The 19439-nt window shown below is 44.8% G+C and overlaps 1 pseudogene; it reads left to right on the top strand.

Moving 5' to 3' along the window:
* The window catches only part of LOC125506674 (disease resistance protein Pik-2-like), a 28019-nt pseudogene extending 9254 nt beyond the window's left edge, over window positions 1-18765 (top strand).
* The last annotated feature ends 674 nt before the right edge of the window (window positions 18766-19439 follow it).

Raw genomic sequence — 19439 nt, forward strand, 5'->3', positions numbered from 1 at the left:
ATGGGTCAAGTCAATCACATCATTCTTCTAATGATGTGATCCCGTTAATCAAATAACAACTCTTTTGTTCATGGTTAGGAAACATAACCATCTTCGATTAACGAGCTAGTTAAGTAGAGGCATACTAGTGACACTCTGTTTGTCTATGTATCCACACATGTATTATGTTTCCGGTTAATACAATTCTAGCATGAATAATAAACATTTATCATGACATAAGGAAATAAATAATAACTTTATTATTGCCTCTAGGGCATATTTCCTTCAGTCTCCCACTTGCACTAGAGTCAATAATCTAGTTCACATCGCCATGTGATTCAACACTAATAGTTCACATCACCATGTGATTAACACCCATAGTTCACATCGTCATGTGACCTATACCCAAAGGGTTTACTTGAGTCAATAATCTAGTTCACATCGTTTATGTGATTAACACCCAAAGAGTACTAAGGTGTGATCATGTTTTGCTTGTGAGATAATATTAGTCAACGGGTCTGTCACATACAGATCCGTAAGTATTTTGCGAATTCTATGTCTACAATGCTCTGCACGGAGCTACTCTAGCTAATTGCTCCCACTTTCAATATGTATCTAGATCGAGACTTAGAGTCATCCAGATTTGTGTCAAAACTTGCATCGACGTAACTTTTTACGACGAACCTTTTGTCACCTCCATAATTGAGAAATATTTCCTTATTCCACTAAGGATAATTTTGACCGCTGTCCAGTAATCTACTCTTAGATCACTATTGTACTCCCTTGCTTAACACAGTGTAGGGTATACAATAGATCTGGTACACAGCATGGCATACTTTATAGAACCTATGGCTGGGGCATAGGAAATGACTTTCATTCTCTTTCTATCTTCTGCCGTGGTCGGGCTTTGAGTCTTACTCAATTTCACACCTTGTAACACAGACAAGAACTCTTTCTTTGACTGTTCCATTTTTGAACTACTTCAAAATATTGTCAAGGTATGTACTCATTGAAAAAACTTATCAAGTGTCTTGATCTATCTCTATAGATCTTGATGCTTAATATGTAAGTAGCTTCACCGAGGTCTTTCTTTGAAAAGCTTCTTTCAAAAACACTCCTTTATGCTTTGCAGAATAATTCTACATTATTTTGGATCAACAATATGTCATTCACATATACTTATGAGAAATGTTGTAGTGCTCCCACTCACTTTCTTGTAAATACAGGCTTCACCGCAAGTCTGTATAAAACTATATGCTTTGATCATACTATCAAAACGTTTATTCCAACTCCGAGAGGCTTGCACCAGTTCATAAATGGATCGCTGGAGCTTGCACACTTTGTTAGCTCCTTTTGGATCGACAAAACCTTCCGGCTGCATCATATACAACTCTTCTTGTAGAAATCTATTCAGGAATGCAGTTTTGACATCCATTTGCCAAATTTCATAATCATAAAATGCGGCGATTGCTAACACGATTCGGACAGACTTAAGCATCGCTACGGGTGAGAAGGTCTCATCGTAGTCAATCCCTTGAACTTGCCGAAAACCTTTTGCGACAAGTCAAGCTTTGTAGACAGTAACATTACCGTCAGCGTCAGTCTTCTTCTTGAAGATCCATTTATTTTCAATTGCTTTCCGATCATTGGGCAAGTCAACCAAAGTCCATACTTTGTTCTCATACATGGATCCCATCTCAGATTTCATGGCTTCAAGCCATTTTGCGGAATCTGGGCTCACCATCGCTTCTTCATAGTTCGTAGGTTCATCATGATCTAGTAGCATGACTTCTAGAACAGGATTACCGTACCACTCTGGCGCGGATCTTACTCTGGTTGATCTACGAGGTTCAGTAGTATCTTGTTCTGAAGTTTCATGATCTTTATCATTAGCTTCCTCACTAATTGGTGTAGGTGTCACAGAAACAGGTTTCTGTGATGTACTACCTTCCAATAAAGGAGCAGGTACAGTTACCTCGTCAAGTTCTACTTTCCTCCCACTCACTTCTTTCGAGAGAAACTCCTTCTCCAGAAAGTTTCCGAATTTAGCAACAGAAGTCTTGCCTTCGGATCTGTGATAGAAGGTGTATCCAATAGTTTCCTTTGGATATCCTATGAAGACACATTTCTCCTATTTGGTTTCGAGCTTATCAGGTTGAAGCTTTTTCACATAAGCATCGCAGCCCCAAACTTTCAGAAATGACAACTTTGGTTTCTTGCCAAACCACAGTTCATAAGGCGTCGTCTCAACGGATTTTGATGGTGCCCTATTTAACGTGAATGCGGCCGTCTCTAGAGCATATCCCCAAAACGATAGCGGTAAATCAGTAAGAGACATCATAGATCGCACCATATCTAGTAAAGTACGATTACGACGTTCGGACATACCATTACGCTGTGGTGTTCCGGGTGGCGTGAGTTGCGAAACTATTCTACATTGTTTCAAATGTACACCAAACTCGTAACTCAAATATTCTCCTCCACGATCAGATCGTAGGAATTTTATTTTCTTGTTACGATGATTTTCAACTTCACTCTGAAATTCTTTGAATTTTTCAAACGTTTCAGACTTATGTGTCATTAAGTAGATATACCCATATCTACTTAAGTCATCTGTGAAGGTAAGAAAATAACGATATCCGCCACAAGCCTCAACATTCATCGGACCACATACATCTGTATGTATGATTTCCAACAAATCTGTTGCTCTCTCCATAGTACCAGAGAACGGTGTTTTTGTCATCTTACCCATAAGGCATGGTTCGCAAGTACCAAGTGATTCATAATCAAGTGGTTCCAAAAGCCCATCAGTATGGAGTTTCTTCATGCGCTTTACACCGATATGACCCAAACGGCAGTGCCACAAATAAGTTGCACTATCATTATCAACTCTGCATCTTTTGGCTTCAACATTATGAATATGTGTGTCACTACTATCGAGATTTAATAAGAATAGACCACTCTTTAAGGGTGCATGACCATAAAAGATATTACTTATATAAATAGAACAACCATTATTCTCTGATTTAAATGAATAACCGTCTCGCATCAAACAAGATCCAGATATAATGTTCATGCTTAACGCTGGCACCAAATAATAATTATTTAGGTCTAATACTAATCCCGAAGGTAGATGTAGAGGTAGCGTGCCGACTGCGATCACATCGACTTTGGAACCATTTCCCACGCGCATCGTCACCTCGTCCTTAGCCAATCTTCGCTTAATCCGTAGTCCCTGTTTCGAGTTGCAAATATTAGCAACAGAACCAGTATCAAATACCCAGGTGCTACTACGAGAATTAGTAAGGTACACATCAATAACATGTATATCACATATACCTTTGTTCACCTTGCCATCCTTCTTATCCGCCAAATATTTGGGGCAGTTCCGCTTCCAGTGACCAGTCTGCTTGCAGTAGAAGCACTCAGTTTTAGGCTTAGGTCCAGGTTTGGGTTTCTTCTCTTGAGTAGCAACTTGCTTGCTGTTCTTTTTGAAGTTCCCCTTCTTCTTCCCTTTGCCCTTTTCCTTGAAACTAGTGGTCTTGTTGACCATCAACACTTGATGCTCCTTCTTGATTTCTACCTCCGCAGTTTTGAGCATTGCGAAGAGCTCGGGAATAGTCTTATTCATCCCTTGCGTATTATAGTTCATCATGAAGCTCTTGTAGCTTGGTGGTAGTGATTGGAGAATTCTGTCAATGATGCAATCATCTGAAAGATTAACTCCCAATTGAATCAAGTGATTATTATACCCAGACATTTTGAGTATATGCTCACTAACAAAACTGTTCTCCTCCATCTTGCAGCTATAGAACTTATTGGAGACTTCATATCTCTCAATCCGGGCATTTGCTTGAAATATTAACTTCAACTCCTGGAACATCTCATATGCTCCATGACGTTCAAAACGTCGTTGAAGTCCCGATTCTAAGCCGTAAAGCATGGCACACTGAACTATCAAGTAGTCATCAGCTTTGCTCTGCCAGACGTTCATAACATCTGGTGTTGCTCCAGCAGCAGGCCTGGCACCCAGCGGTGCTTCCAGGACGTAATTCTTCTGTGCAGCAATGAGGATAATCCTCAAGTTATGGACCCAGTCCGTGTAATTGCTACCATCATCTTTCAACTTTGCTTTCTCAAGGAACGCATTAAAATTCAATGGAACAACAGCACGGGCCATCTATCTACAATCAAACATAAACAAGCAAGATACTATCAGGTACTAAGTTCATGATAAATTTAGGTTCAATTAATCATATTACTAAAGAACTCCCACTTAGATAGACATCCCTCTAATCCTCTAAGTGATTACGTGATCCAAATCAACTAAACCATGTCCGATCATCACGTGAGATGGAGTAGTTTCATTGGTGAACATCGTTATGTTGATCATATCTACTATATGATTCACGCTCGACCTTTCGGTCTCTGTGTTCCAAGGCCATATCTGTATATGCTTGGCTCGTCAAGTATAACCTGAGTATTCTGCTGTGCAACTGTTTTGCACCCATTGTATTTGAACGTAGAGCCTATCACACCCGATCATCACATGGTGTCTCAGCACGAAGAACTTTCGCAACGGTGCATACTCAGGGAGAACACCTCTTGATAATTAGTGAGAGATCATCTTAAAATGCTACCGTCAATCAAAGCAAGATAAGATGCATAAAAGATAAACATCACATGCAATCAATATAAGTGATATGATATGGCCATCATCATCTTGTGCTTGTGATCTCCATCTTCGAAGCACCGTCGTGATCACCATCGTCACCGGCGCGACACCTTGATCACCATCGTAGAATCATTGGCATCTCGCCAATCTTATGCTTCCACGACTATCGCTACCGCTTAGTGATAAAGTAAAGCATTACAGCGCAATTGCATTGCATACAATAAAGCGACAACCATATGGCTCCTGCCAGTTGCCGATAACTTGGTTACAAAACATGATCATCTCATATAATAAAATTTAGCATCATGTCTTGACCATATCACATCACAACTTGCCCTGCAAAAACAAGTTAGACGTCCTCTACTTTGTTGTTGCAAGTTTTACATGGCTGCTACGGGCTTAGCAAGAACCGTTCTTATCTACGCATCAAAACCACAACAATAGTTTGTCAAGTTGGTGTTGTTTTAACCTTCGCAAGGACCGGGCGTAGCCACACTTGGTTCAACTAAAGTTGGAGAAACTGACACCCGCCAGCCACCTGTGTGCAATGCACGTCGGTAGAACTAGTCTCGCATAAGCGTACGCGTAATGTCGGTCCGGGCCGCTTCATCCAACAATACCGCCGAACCAAAGTATGACATGCTGGTAAGCAGTATGACTTATATCGCCCACAACTCACTTGTGTTCTACTCGTGCACAACATCAACGCATAAAAACCTGGCTCTGATACCACTGTTGGGGAACGTAGTAATTTCAAAAAAATTCCTACGCACACACAAGATCATGATGATGCATAGCAACGAGAGGGGAGAGTGTTGTCTACGTACCCTCGTAGACTGTTCGCGGAAGCGTTATATCAACGTGGTTGATGTAGTCGTACGTCTTCACGTCCGACCGATCCAAGTACCGAAAGCACGGCACCTCCGAGTTCTGCACACGTTCGGCTCGGTGACGTCCTCGCCTTCTCAATCCAGCAAGAGGGGCAAAGTATTAGATGAGTTCCGGCAGCACGACGGCGTGATGACGGTGTTGGTGAAGAACAATCTCCACAGGGCTTCGCCTAAGCACTATGAAAACTATGACGGAGGATAAACTAGAGGGGACGGGGTTGCCGGCACACGGCTTGGTGTTTCTTGATGTGTCTTTGGTGCTAGCCCTGCCCCTCTATTTATATGTTGAGCCCTGGGGTCGAAACTTGGAGTAAAAGCCTCCACAAAGTCAGTTTCACCCGAAAAGCAAGAGTCCTTCTCGGACTCCAGGGCCAGACGCCAGGGTTCCCGGCATCTGGACCCAGACGCCAGGGACCCTGGCGTCTGGCCCCTGGACTCCGCAAAACTTCCTTTTGCGCTTTCCAAAAACCTTGTGGGCTTTTCCCTTTGGCCCAAATAAAGTGTTCTCGTACCCAAACATTTCGGGAAACATCCGGAACCCCTACCGGTGATTTCCGGAACCCTTCCGGTGACCAAACACTATTATCCCATATATCAAACTTTGTCTCCGGACCATTCTGGAGTTCCTTGTCATGTCCGTGATCTCATCCCGGACTCCGAAAAACATTCGGTCATCAACATACATAACTCACATAGTACTATATCATCAACGAACGTTAAGCGTGCGGACCCTACGGGTTCGAGAACTATGTAGACATGACCGAGACACCTCTCTGGTCAATAACCAATAGCGGGACCTGGATGCCCATATTGGCTCCTACATATTCTACGAAGATCTTTATCGGTCAGACCGCATAACAACATACGTTGTTCCCTTTGTCATAGGTATGTTACTTGCCCGAGATTCGATCGCCGGTATCTCAATACCTAGTTCAATCTCGTTACCAGCAAGTCTCTTTACTCGTTCTGTAATACATCATCTCGCAACTAACTCATTAGTTGCAATGCTTGCAAGGCTTATGTGATGTGCATTACCGAGAGGGCCCAGAGATACCTCTCCGACAATCGGAGTGACAAATCCTAATCTCGAAATACGCCAACCCAACATTCACCTTTGGAGACACCTGTAGAGATCCTTTATAATCACCCAATTACGTTGTGACGTTTGGTAGCACACAAAGTGTTCCTCTGGTAAACGGGAGTTGCATAATCTCATAGTCATAGGAACATGTATAAGTCATGAAGAAAGCAATAGCAACATACTAAACGATCGAGTGCTAAGCTAACGGAATGGGTCAAGTCAATCACATCATTCTTCTAATGATGTGATCCCATTAATCAAATAACAACTCTTTTGTTCATGGTTAGGAAACATAACCATCTTCGATTAACGAGCTAGTTAAGTAGAGGCATACTAGTGACACTCTGTTTGTCTATGTATTCACACATGTATTATGTTTCCGATTAATACAATTCTAGCATGAATAATAAACATTTATCATGATATAAGGAAATAAATAATAACTTTATTATTGCCTCTAGGGCATATTTCCTTCACATATATGCTACTTGCTATACTGTCTGCTTTAGATATAATAGGCTACGGTTCATATATGCAGAAGTTATTTACCTTCTCTCTGTCAGAACGCGTGACTTGTTTTATCTCTACTATATTAGTCATGCTTTATCTAGTATTTATGTTAATAAAATCATTTGGTAAATTGCTCATATTTCCAACAATCCAAAAACCTTATTATAGGCAATTTACCCCAAGTGGTTTTGCTGCTTCCATGAGACCTCCTATGTTTGAGGGTATCCATTATAAGAGGTGGCGCGTGAGAGCAGTCTTATGGTTTCAAACCATGAGTTGCTATGACGCCACTCTCGGCAAACCTGAAGGAGAGCTTGATGCTCAACGGGCACAAGCTTTTCAGAAAATGGATACTCTGTTTAAGGCTGCTCTCTTGAGTGTTCTTGGTGAGAACATAGTTGATGCTTATGCGTCAATTGATAATGGAAAAGATATGTGGGATGCACTCGAGGCCAAGTTTGGGGTCTCGGATGCTGGCACTGAGCTGTACATCATGAAGCAATTCTATGATTACAGGATGACTGAAGAGCGCTCCGTGGTTGAGCAAGCTCATGAGATACAGTCATTTGCTAGAGAACTTGAGCACTTCAGTTGTATGCTACCGGACAAGTTTGTTGCCGGAGGTATCATCACTAAGCTTCCCCTTCATGGAGGAACTTTGCTACCTTGCTGAAGCATAAGAGGCAGGAGTTTTCCGTCCCGGATCTCATTGGCACTCTTGATGTGGAAGAAAAGGCGAGAGCAAAGGACACACGTGCTCGAGGTATTGAGGGAGGATCTAGTGCCAATGTGGTACAGAAACAGAACTTCCAGCCCCACAAGTTCAAGAACAAGGGCAAGTTTGATGGAAAAGCAAAGTTTGATGGGAAGAACAAGGCTGTGCAACACACGAACTTCAAGAAGAAGAATGGCAAGAAGAAAGGTGCTTGTCATGTGTGTGGGGATCCTGATCATTGGGCTCCTAGTTTCCCTAATTGCTATGACAAGCATCATCCTGGGAAAGGCGGCAAGACCGCTAATGTTGTCATTGGAGACACTGACATGAAGGATGCTGGGTATGGTATATTTCCCACTATTCTTTCAGTATGTCATTCTCCTGACTGGTTGATTGACACGGGTGCTAATGTGCATGTATGCGGTGATATTTCCATGTTGTCGTCTTATCAGACCGCAGGGACTTCAACCGTGCTGATGGGCAACGGTTCAAGTGCTTCTGTTCGTGGTGTTGGCACGGTCGATCTGAAGTTTACTTCGGGGAAGATCGTGCGGCTGAAGAACGTGCATTATGTCCCCCCCCCCCCCCCCGTCAATAAAAATCTTGTTAGCGGATCTCTTCTGCGTAGAGATGGCTACAAGCTTGTCTTTGAGTCGAATAAATTTGTAATATCCAAGTATGAAACCTTTGTTGGTAAAGGCTATGAGTCAGGAGGCTTGTTTCGTTTATCCTTATCAGACGTTTGCAATAAAGTTGTCAATCATATTTGCAACAATAGTGAATCCAATGTGTGGCATTCACGTCTTTGTCATGTTAACTTTGGTTGCATGTCGCGACTAGCGAAGTTGAACTTAATCCCTAGTTTCACCACCGACAAGGGATCTAAGTGTCAAGTGTGTGTGCAAGCTAAGCAACCTCGTAAGTCTCACACGACTGCGGAAATAAGAAATCTTGCACCACTAGAGCTCATACATTCAGATCTATGTGAAATGAATGGTGTGTTGACAAAAGGTGGAAAGAAATATTTCATGACGTTAATTGATGACTCCACTAGATACTGCCGTGTGTATCTTCTGAAATCTAAGGATGAGGCTTTGAACTTTTTCAAAATCTATAAAGCTGAAGTGGAAAACCAACTTGATCGGAAAATCAAGAGGCTTAGGTCCGACCGTGGTGGAGAGTATTTTTCCAATGAGTTTGATGCTTTTTGTGCGGAACATGGTATAATCCATGAGAGGACGCCTCCCTACTCACCTCAGTCAAATGGGATGGCCGAAAGAAAGAACCGTACTCTAACTGATTTGGTTAACGCCATGTTAGACACATCGGGTCTCTCCAAGGCATGGTGGGGGGAGGCGATATTGACAGCATGTCATGTCCTGAACCGAGTCCCCACAAAGAACAAAGAGATAACTCCATTCGAGGAATGGGAGAAGAAAAGGTTAAAACTCTCTTATCTGCGAACATGGGGTTGTTTGGCGAAAGTCAATGCTCCAATTTCAAAGAAGCGGAAGCTTGGACCAAAGACTGTGGATTGTGTTTTCCTGGGATATGCTTTTCATAGCATTGGCTATACATTCTTGGTTGTAAAATCTGAGGTACCTGACATGCATGTCGGTACGATCATGGAGTCGAATGATGCGACTTTCTTTGAAGATATCTTTCCCATGAAGGATATGGCTACCTCATCTAATCAGGAGATGCCTAGTTCATCGAATCAGGAACCAGTTACAATTACCGAACCTACAATTTCGATGGAACACTTTGAAAGTCCTGTGGAGGAGAACAATGAAGTTCCTATTAGGAGCAAGAGACAGAGGACTGCAAAGTCCTTTGGTGATGATTTTCTTGTGTACCTCATAGATGACACTCCCAGTTCTATTTCAGAGGCCTGTGCATCTGAAGATGCTGACTACTGGAAGGAAGCGGTTCGTAGCGAGATGGATTACATCTTGGCGAATGAAACTTGGGAGATAACTGATCGTCCTTATGGGTGCAAACCTATAGGATGCAAATGGGTATTCAAGAAGAAGCTTAGGGCTGATGGTACTATTGAAAAGTACAAGGCTCGGCTCGTGGCTAAGGGTTATACCCAAAAGGAAGGTGAAGACTTCTTTGATACTTACTCACCTGTGGCTCGACTGACCACTATTCGAGTTCTACTTTCACTAGCTGCCTCGCATGGTCTTCTCGTTCATCAAATGGATGTTAAGACTGCTTTCCTAAATGGAGAGTTGGACGAGGAAATTTATATGGAACAACCAGATGGGTTTGTACTAGATGGTCAGGAAGGGAAAGTGTGCAAGTTGCTGAAGTCTTTGTGCGGACTTAAGCAAGCACCCAAACAGTGGCATGAGAAGTTTGAAAGAACTTTAACAGCTGCAGGCTTTGTTGTGAATGAAGCTGACAAATGTGTGTACTATCGCCATGGTGGGGGCGAGGGGGTTATCCTGTGCTTGTATGTTGATGACATACTGATTTTCGGAACCAATCTGAATGTTATTAAGGAGGTCAAGGATTTCCTATCTCGTTGTTTTGAGATGAAGGATTTAGGAGTGGCTGATGTCATTCTGAACATCAAGTTGTTGAGAGACGATGATGGTGGGATTACATTGCTTCAATCTCACTATGTGGAAAAGATCTTGAGTCGCTTTGGCTATAGTGACTGCAAGCCCTCTCCAACACCATATGGTGCTAGTGTGTTGCTTCGAAAGAATCGAAGAATTGCTAGAGACCAATTGAAGTATTCTCGATGTGCATTGGAAAGCTCTAGAAAGAGTTTTGCGTTATTTGAAAGGCACTGCAAATTATGGAATTCACTACACCGGGCATCCAAAGGTGCTTGAAGGGTATAGTGACTCAAACTGGATCTCAGATGCTGATGAGATAAAGGCCACGAGCGGTTATGTATTCACTCATGGAGGTGGCGCTGTTTCTTGGAAGTCTTGCAAGCAGACCATCTTAACGAGGTCAACAATGGAAGAAGAACTCACAGCACTAGATACAGCTACGGTTGAAGTAGATTGGCTTCGCCGGCTCTTGAATGACTTGTCGGTTGTTGAGAAACCTGTACCGGGTGTCCTTATGAACTGCGACAATCAAATTGTGATCACAAAAGTGAGCAGCTCAAAGGATAACATGAAGTCATCAAGACACATTCAGAGAAGGTTAAAGTCTGTCAGAAAAATGAAAAACTCCGGAGTTATTGCGTTGGATTATATCCAAACGTCTAAAAATCTGGCAGATCCTTTTACCAAGGGTCTATCACGTAATGTGATAGATAATGCATCGAGGGAGATGGGTATGAGACCCACAATATGAGTTGTTCACAGTGGTAACCTATTCTTTGTGATCGGAGATCCCGTGAATTAGATGTGAAAGACAAGCTGTTGGTCAACTGAGAGGAGAGTATCCTTACTATTCACAATACCACTCCATGAAGATGCAATACTCTCCTAATCTGCATGGCAGGTTGATGTATATCTTAATGTGTTTTAAGTGGCTTATTTAAGCAGAGATGTTATCCTGCAGAACATCTTTTGAAGAACACACATATATGAGTCTGATTGTCAAACCTCGCAATCTATGAGAGTAGGGTTCTCTCTAGTAAACTCATGAAAGGTCACGGAGTATGACGCATAAGCTCCACTCGCGGGGAAGATCCACGGTAGCCACGTATCGGTCAAGGCTTTATGTGAAGCTAGATTCGCAGAAAACTTGCAGTTCAAGGCCCAGTCCACTGTTCAAGTTGCTTACTAGTGTAGCATAGAGTTCTAGGTGGAAGTTCAACTTAGCAGTCTCCACTGCGGTACCGGTATATAAAACAGTGTTTTGGAACCAAAGGCAAATTTCTGTGTGCCTCTGGGATCTGGTGGGGGATTGCTGGAATTTAGTCTATTTTGGGCAGCCCAATAACTATTTCAGAAATTCCTAATAAATCCTAGAGGCCCACTTAGCCCATTTGTGCAAGGCAAGGGATACTACTAAAGTTTAGTCCCACATTGCTAGTTTAGTGGGAGTTGGACCTCCTTATAAGGGAGGTTCTTTCCCCACTTGTACGAGCATGAGAACAAGAGGGATATCCACGCGCGCTCCTCCTCCGTCGCCCGCCTCGCCACGCCACGCCTCGTCATAGCGCCGCGCCACGGGTTGCGGGAATGAGCCGAGCCGATATCTAAAATTTTGCCACGCACGACGGGTATACGGAAGGTCACGTGGGAGTTGAAACGTTCTCTGTAGTGGACACTGAATTCGAATGGCGCACCTCTTCGGCCGCTGTCTGTTCCCTTCGTGGCTTCACCTCCTGCCGCGGCCTCTTTGCGTCCTTCTCCTGTGCCTATATAAGAGAGGTCGCTCCTCTCCAAAGAGACACAACAGAAGCTCCTCTTCCTCTCGCCACAAAGTTCCAACCACTGCGCTGCTGCTACGTTCTTCCCCATCCCGTCTTGCGGCGTGCACCGCAGGTCGGGACAGTAGGCCTCCGAAACCGCACCTTTTGAGTCCTGTACGGGAGAAGGGTGATAAGGTTTTTGGGGAGCGCTCAGCGCGACTACTGGCTGCTTCATCACGGATGATCCGGTCGCCGACGACTTCTTCCCCGACGTCCACAACCTCCTCGACGACATGGCAGGCGAGGACACCGACACCGACCCCAAGCCCAGCGCTTCTGCTGCTGTTGTCCCGTACGTGTTCTTGTCTTTCCTGTTAAAGGTTCTGCCACAGTTCCTTGTTCTAGTCCTTGTCCTACACATGATAGGTTCTACTTCATATATGCTACTTGCTATACTGTCTGCTTTAGATATGATAGGCTACGGTTCATATATGCAGAAGTTATTTACCTTCTCTCTGTCAGAACGCATGACTTGTTTTATCTCTACTATATTAGTCATGCTTTATCTAGTATTTCTGGTAATAAAATCATTTGGTAAATTGCTCATATTTCCAACAGTCCTAATCTTTGATGCCACCGTTCGAAAGAAGGCTTGATGACGGAGTAGACTCGACGATGCTTGTTGCTAAGAGCTCCGGAGGAGATGGGGTAGAGGCCGCCAACGCATCTACCGTGATAGAGAGGTGCCCTCGTTGCCCGATCCTTGATGAAAAAATAGCGAGGATGAGTTTCAAAGAAATCATCATTATCGGTGGCTAAACGAGAGATAGAGGCAAGGTTTTTGTCAGCTTGAGGAACATGGAGAACATCCTTAAGAACAAGATCACGTTGAAGAGTAGGGGAACTAAGCGAAACTTGACCAATGTGACAAATATCCATACCTTTACCGCTGGCTATGTGGATCTGGCCGTTGCCGTGATACGTCTCGCGCAGAGCAAGTTGCTCTAGCTCATTGGTGACATGATCAGTAGCACCGGAATCAACGTACCAGACGTCGTCCCCGCCTTGCTCGCGCATAGAAGCTGCAACCAGTTTGGAATCAGGGACAAAGTTTTCATCGTACTGATGCCAGCAGTCGATGACCTCATGACCAGCTTTCTTGCATAGTTGACACCGGGGGCGAGGACGCGAAGAGGAGGTGCGGCGGCCAGTGTTGGAGTTGAAGCCGCCACCCCCCTGGTTGTTGCCGTAGCCGCCGTCATAGTTGTGGCCGTAGCCGCCACTAGAGCATGCACCGTTGCCCGACGAGGTGCCACGGCCACGTCCGCCACCGCGGTTGGTGCCCTGGAGACCACGGCCACGGTCGCGACCCCGAGAAGCGGAGTATGCAGAAGATTGCCGAAGATCCACCGTCGTGGAGGAGGGTGAGGCGGGCGTCGAAGCTGAGCAGCTGGCTGTGTAGCTCCGGGACCGTGATCGGTTCCACTCGTGCCGCCAAAGCAGAGACAACGGGATTATATTCCATGTCGACGCCGGCAAGAATTTTGGAGACGATCTCCGGATCGGAGAGCGCCGAGGCGGTGCACGCAACTTCATCGGTGAGGGTTTTGATCTTGCCGAGGTACTCTGCCATGGACATATTACCTTTTTTAAGGTTGGTGAGCTCAATGCGGGTGTTGATCGCCTGCGCCTGGCTCTGGGCAACGAACATAGCGTTGATGGCGCGCCACACCTCGGCCGGCGTCTGGAGCATGGCCACCTGGGACAGAATCTCGCGGGAAAAGGAACCCATCAAGAACCCTTGAAGTTGTTGTTGTTGAGCATACCAGAGGGTGCGGGCGACGTTGACGACTTGCTCTTCTTTGCCATCCTTGGTGATGGTGAGGGTGGCCGGCGGCGGCGGGCTCGTGGCTTCAAGGTGGTGCTCCATCTGGGCACCCTTGATCTGAGGAAGCACGATGGCTTTCCAGAGGAGGAAGTTCCCTCTCGTCAGCTTCTCCTGTGGTGGCGATCCGAGAAAGGTGTTGGTGGTTGTGGATGAGGAGGCAAAGGTGGAGGCGGAGGAGGTGGTGGTGATTGCGCCCATGGTGCTGGGTGACATGGAGGCGGAGGTGGTGGACATGGCTCGGTCGCGAAGGTAGCTAGATGCGATCTTCTCTTGATCTGATGAGGAAAAGGCTCTGTTACCATGTAAAGTAGTTTGGGAAGCGTAGAACCCTTTGTCTCGGGCCACGTGTATATATTGAGGCAAAGCCTTGGTTGACAAGTTACAGATCGAGAGAGGAGGAGGAGATCGACCAGGAGAGGTCGTTACATGAGATATACGAGATAGAGAGAAGAAGAGATAGATACAAGTTTAAACACCTCTCCTATTCATATACAATAATTCTAACAGATCATAGTGGGCGGAAAAGGTGCTGATCTTGGGCAGACATCAATCATCTGGGAAGCTTACGAGAATCCAGAGACCAAAAACAGTTTTCCGTGCCGAGCATGGGTGAGGTTCATGCATCCTTTCAGTCCAGAAGACTTCATTCAAAGTTTAGTGGAGCAGTTTCACACATCTGTAGGGGTTGACCTTCTGCTGGAAGCGAAAAAGATGGGGCAAGAGTTAGCTGAGGAATTCAATGGATATGTCAATGCCAAGAAGTTCCTGATTGTGCTTAATGACTTATCAACCATTGAAGAGTGGAATCGGGTTAAGAGGTGCTTCCCGAACAATAAGAAAGAGAGCCTGATAATAGTGTCCACAAGGCAAGTTGAAGTTGCAAGCTTATGTGCAGGACAAGAAAGCATAGTATCTGAGCTCAAGCAATCGTCTATTGATCAGAACATTTATGCTTTCTATGAGAAGGTAACTTCAAAGTTCTACCGCTTGTGCTCTTCTAGTTCAGCCTTTTGATTTAATTAACTGCATTTGCAGTTAAGTCATATTACTTATTAGTTAGAGGTTGGAAACCGATGTACTCTCTATTTGGAGATATATACATTAACTGTATCTTCATTGTCCAAGTTCAAAACTCAGACCACCAATAAATCCAATTATACATACATTATATGACACAAAATTGATTCCACTGGATTCGTATTCAAAGCATTTTCTTGTGATGATGTTTTTACTTATAATTATTAACAAAAAAATTACAGTCAAAGATTGAATGTAGACAGTCAATGACCACATGTGCGAGCAATTAGTTAGGGTTTGCCTTATCTAGCTGTTGATGATCTGTTTTCGTTATCAATAGCTAGCTATATACACATTGCCCCCCAGCAATATGCTGGTTAATAAAGGACAAGGGTACTAAGCATGTCGATTAGTTCCTGGCAATATGCTAAGGAATGGAGGCAAGGGAACTAAACATGTTGGTTATTGTAGCACACTAGCAAAACTATCCTAATTGGGGTGGCGAATGCGGCAAACTACCAAAGTGCAGTAGTTAAAATTTTGAGACTGCTTAACGTATCTTGCTTGTGCCGAGGGTTCTCAAGATGGAACAGATTTAATGATGGTTGCCGGGCCTAGCTCAAAAAGTGCAGTCACCAATGGTACAGACCAATCTCAGGGTGCTGATTGGAATCATGCGATGAGAAAGAGCTTCAGTTGCGCCATGTCCATGACAACTGCTCTAGAGGAATCACATCTTGTTGGTCGAGACAAAGAAATGAAAAAGATCAGTCCATAAGGACTGGAACAGAGTGGGGACGGCACGAACGCGATGTACCGGCGACTAACAACGGGAACGAGGCAGGAGATACAGCAGTTTAAGAGCATCTCCAACAACCGCGCTAAGCGAGCGTCGCGTCATAAAATTGTCCGTTTTAACGCGCGCGCAATCGGTATAGTGGCTTCAGCGGGCGCGCAAAACCAGCGCGCGCAGCATATCTAGTTCAGCACGCGGGCCAAAACAGGATCACGCGCCGCTTATTTGCTGCGCCCGCTCCCATCCCCCCCCCCCCCCCCTCCATCCAGCCGTGCCACCGCCGCCCACGTCATCCGGCGACCGTTCCGGCGCTTCCCCGGCCTATCCCCGCGCCGCGGCGGCTTCTCTCCCCCCCCTCTAGTCCCGCCGCCCCTCGCGCGTGTCCGTCGTCCGACGAACAGCGCCCGAGCGCTCGGCGCCGCTCGGTGCCCGCAAGGTGTTCAACAAAACACCTGCAAGGTGTGTATTGCTCAAACGTCATGAATTTGGTGCATGTTGATTCTAGTTTTTATAACATAGTATTGAACATTGTAGATGAGTTCGTCGTATGATTCTTCCGAAGAAGAATTTGATATGGAAGAGGAGGAGGATCTTGCAATGATCCTAGCTATGCATATCAATAAAAAACCGAAGCACGGTGGTTCGGTTATGGGTCGGCAAAAAATTTGAAGGGATAGGATCGATGCCCATAACAGATTGATGAGGCACTATTTCGTGGAGAATCTCACATACCCGAAGTCGTACTTTCGTCGCCGGTTTAGGATGAGCACCGAGTTGTTCAGGCACATTGCAGAGAAACTAGCGAGCCATGGCCGGTTTTTTCAGCAAAAGAGATCATAGTGAAGTATTATATTATATATAATATAAATTCTAGAGTACTGAATAAATTACACTCCACCAATTTTAGGTATTTAAGGAGACTGTATATCTGGATGAAGAGCATCCTGAACTGATTGAACAAGCAGAACTGATCCTTAAGAAGTGCAGTGGACTTCCTCTTGCAATAGTCACTATAGGTGGGTTCTTGGCAAACCAACCAAAAACAGAGGTGGAGTGGAGGAGATTGAATGAGCATATTAGTGCTGAGTTGGAGATAAACCCAAAGCTTGGGACCATATTAGCTGTGCTTACTAAAAGTTATGATGGTTTACCTTATCACCTGAAATCTTGTTTCTTGTATCTCCCCATCTTTCCCGAAGACTACAAGGTTAGTCGGCGGCGTTTGGTGCGGAGGTGGACGGCAGAGGGTTACTCATGGGAGGTGCGTGGTAAGTCTGCAGAGGGAATAGCGGATAATTACTTCATGGAACTTATAAGTCGGAGCATGATCTTGCCATACCAACAATCAATTCGCAGTAGAAAAGGAATTGACGCTTGCCATGTCTATGATCTCATCCGTGAAATTGGCATCTCCAAGTCAATGGAAGAAAATCTAGTGTTTAGGCTGGAAGAAGGTTGTAGCCTAAACACCCAGCACGTTGTGCGTCACCTTGCAATAAGTAGCAATTGGGAGGGAAATCAGAGTGATCTGGATAGCATAATAGATATGTCTCGTGTACGATCAATAACAGTTTTTGGAAAGTGGAAGTCACTTTACATTTCTGATAAGATAAGGCTGCTCCGAGTGCTGGACTTGGAAGGCACCTCAGGTGTATTTGATCATCACCTTGAGGATATTGTCAAGCTTATTCACCTAAAATACCTTTCTTTAAGAGGATGTACTCCTATTTGTCACCTGCCAGATTCTCTAGGCAACCTAAAACAACTTGAGACACTAGACTTGAGAGGTACACAGATAGTCAAGCTGCCACATAGCATCAGAAAACTTCGGAAGCTAAACTATCTCCGTGCTGGTAAGGAACCCATGGACGAGGACATCTCGTATGAACAAGTTGTAGAAGACTTGCCAACGGTGATGAGGAACGGTGCATGCCTTTTGACTGTCTCGTCGATGGTACTTTGTGCACGTTGTTTTGCAGGTTCAGATTTTAATGGTTATAACCACCGTGACTTGTGCAGTGCCTTCTGTTGTGTGGCACTCCCTGTTGTTGCGATGAAGCTGGACGCACATGGTGTGGTAGTGCCAAGAGGGGTGAGAAAACTGAAAGCCCTACACACACTAAGTGTTGTGAACATCTCACGGGGGAGGATCATTCTTCAGAACATAAGAAGACTCAGTGGGCTGCGGAAGCTAGGAGTGACTGGCATCAACAAGAGAAACAGTCTGGAGTTACGATCAACGGTTTCTCAACTCAGTCGCCTGGAATCCTTGTCGATGCGCTCAGAAGGGATGCCTGGATTATCTGGCTGCTTGGATGACATGCCCACTCCTCCAGAAAACCTGCAGAGCCTTAAACTGTATGGCAATCTGATCATATTGCCTGCATGGATCCAGACACTCAGAAATCTTGTGAAGCTGAAGCTACGCAACTCTAGGATATCGGACCACGGTGTTGCCATACAAGTCCTCGGGGAGCTGCCGATGCTAGCCATCCTGTGTCTATGGACGAAGTCGTTCGTAGGAGAGGTCCATTTCAGTTTCGGCCAACGGGCATTTCCGAGCCTGGTGGTGCTGCACCTGGATCACCTAGATGACCTCAAATCGCTGGATTTTTCACTGGGAGGGACACCTAAGCTTGAGGTACTGCAGCTTTCCGAGACCTACATCCAGGGTTCTAACGGGCTTGAACACCTCCCAAGGCTCAAGGAAGTTGTGCTCAAGGGGGACTACCCGTCCGTCGAGAAACTGCGTGCCGACCTTGCCAAGTTCCCAAATGGACCCGTTGTCAAGTTGAACTGAGCTGGGCTCCAGAATTGATCATCTAGTCAAGCCAGTGTTGCTGTCTTATCATGTGATATGTACGTGGTGTATAATATTGCTTTCTCTTGTGGAACATCAATCTGAATTGTTTTTTCCTCTTTTATTTGCTGGGGAATCTTATTTGTTTCATGTGTTTAACTATGTGTTTGAATGTAAGATGCATACAACTGTTGTGGATGTGTGGTATCTGGATTAACGGCAAAGTACTTCTCTGTGAGCTCGTCTTTGCGCTTCTTGGTACCATGGTGCTATTTTTCCCCCTCTTCTTTTTCCATCCAAATTATGGTTAATACTCGTAATTTATAGTGTATGTTTAGTTCAGGTTAGGCACCCTTTTTGTGGGCTCAGGTGGGGGATCACTGAGCATGGATGGATACCGCAACTTCGACATTCATTAAATGACCCATTGCGCCACTTGCGCAAGTTTTTTTGGCTATTCTTAAATTTCTTGTTTCATGCAGTGTTTATATTATAATTGTGGACTAACCTATTAATTTAGTGTCAACCGTCCATTGTTGTTTTTTGACTGTTTTTGAAATTTACAGAAATTTAAAAAATCAGAGCCCAAAAAATCAATAAAATATGGCGCTTTTCAAGCCAAAAGAGCCACTAGGCCAAAAGCCTACCTGGAGGGGCCAATCAGGAGCCCACACAGTCAAGGGCTGAGGTGCGTGGTGGGGTCCTTGGACCTCATCTCCCGCCTCTTGGCACCCCTATCTTTGTATGCTCAAAAACAC

The sequence above is a fragment of the Triticum urartu genome, chromosome 5A (genome assembly GCF_056163025.1).
Source record: "Triticum urartu cultivar PI428250 chromosome 5A, HENAU_Tu73, whole genome shotgun sequence".
NCBI lineage: Eukaryota > Viridiplantae > Streptophyta > Magnoliopsida > Poales > Poaceae > Triticum > Triticum urartu.